Raw genomic sequence first — 2092 nt, forward strand, 5'->3', positions numbered from 1 at the left:
CTAGTGGCCTTTTAATGATGATTTTGCAGTTTTTATCCAAAATCAAATATCTTGTGTTGTTTAGTTACAGTTTCTGCAGAATGACAGGAGCTCATTAGAAATGGACCTCGGACTTGTGAGGAGCATTTTTGGGGCGCAGAATTTAGCATTGGCTAATTTCCCATCAGGCCTTTGTTTACAGCCCCTCACAAGGCCAAACTAAAATTAGCGTAGCAAAAAAACAGTGAGCAATATCAGAGCTATCCAGCTGTACAGTTTTGAGCCAGATAGCAGCTTAAATCCAACAGCTGCTATCTGGCTCAGATAGATCAGATCCTGATCCAACACAATTTGAATAAAGAAATACAGTAATCCCCTGTTATTAGCGAGGGTTAGGGACCAGAGACATCCGCGAATACTCCACATCCACATAAATGGAGCCCCACGTCCCTTCCCTGTTGCACCTACCCGAAAACTGATCCATACTTATCAACAGAGGAGGGTAGTAACCTGTTACATTTACTCTGTTATATTTACTTAAGGAACTTTTTTGGTAAATTGTACTTGTGAGAGTTGTCATAATATGGCTTACTTTTTACTTGAGTACAACTCTGAGAGAAAAACGCGACTTTTACTCAAGTACACTAGGCCTCTTGCTGCTCGTTAGCGTTACTTTAGACTAGAACAAATCATAATCTAAAATGATCTTTTGGCGGAGAAACTTTCCCCTTTGGCTTCATAACGTCATGTAACTCCTTATGACCAATCATATGAAGCCAGACAGTCACGTGACTGTACACAAAAATTCTCTGCGGCAGAAAACGCGCAGGAAAATCACTATTATCAACAAAGGATGATGGTTACTCTCAGCCAGGGGAGGCAGAGCACCCATTGGCTCACTTATGACCAATGTTTTTTCTATGACATAAATGGGATGTTACTCATTAGTTACTCATTACTTTAGTAGATTTTAATCCAAGTACTTTATTTACTCTTTCTCAAGTAATTATTTGAATGCCTACTCTCTACTTGAACTTGAGTACTATTTTGGTAAAGTAACAATATTTTTACTTGAGTAAAATTTTTGAATACTCTACCCACCTCTGCTTATCAAAAGTACTTCTGATTATGCTTTTTAAAAACATTTATTACAGAGTATTGCTCAAGATAAAGAGTCACATGACAAAAAAAAAATCTGTGAAACCCCAAATAAAGAAACGGAAAATTCAGTTTTGGTTCAATTTTTGATGCATATTAAATTTACTGCCCGATGCCTGACTTAAAATGTCCATGGCGCCTAAACCCCACGGCTGTGGAGCAACCACCAGAATTTTTCTGGACTTCTTTTGATTTCACGTCATAGAAAACATGGATGATAACAAGCAAATATCTAAATTTTGGACACCTGTACAGAGGAGCCAGCAAGCATGTCGCCGTGTCTGGGTTCACCAGATCTTTCAGATGCTCTCCCGGTGCGGCGTACTGCACTCCTGACGGATGTTTTATACATTGTTTTCATCTGTCTGTGGCCCAGTTTCAGTATCAACTCAAGAGGGAAAAATAAAACTGGAGCATCTTATTGTCTTGATGAAAATAAGAAAAATATCTTAAGCCCATGGAGGGGGCGATGACGGTGGGACCTCTCCAACTTCCGGGCACCCAGGCGCCTGTGGGCCAACATAACAGAGGGTGGGAAGCGGTCCAACACGGTAGCACCAACCTCTCCCTCAGCTGCCCTGCTGAGTGGGACACCCTTGTTAGTGTTGTGTGAGGACTGCTGGCGAACCAAAGTGACATAAGCGGCAATAACATCCAAAGAGACACACCTGACGGTGCATTATCTCATCCGAGCTCCTGGATGACATGTCTGCGGACTGCAGCAGCAGAAACTTTGCCAAAACCAGCGGACACTTTTTAGGAAACCGGATCATCAGCAAAAACAAGCGTGAAGTCAGCAGGGATACAGATCTGTCATATCCAGAGGAGACCAGACAAAAGGGGGAGAAGGGGGTGTGGGTGGGTGGAGTGACCCCCCCCCCCCCTTCATATTTCTCTCTCCTGACTTGTTTTCTGAATTGCAGCCAGGAAAGTTTAATAGCTATGGAATGTGGAC

Source organism: Oryzias melastigma, linkage group LG19, assembly GCF_002922805.2.
Source record: "Oryzias melastigma strain HK-1 linkage group LG19, ASM292280v2, whole genome shotgun sequence".
In the NCBI taxonomy this organism is placed as follows: Eukaryota; Metazoa; Chordata; class Actinopteri; order Beloniformes; family Adrianichthyidae; genus Oryzias; species Oryzias melastigma.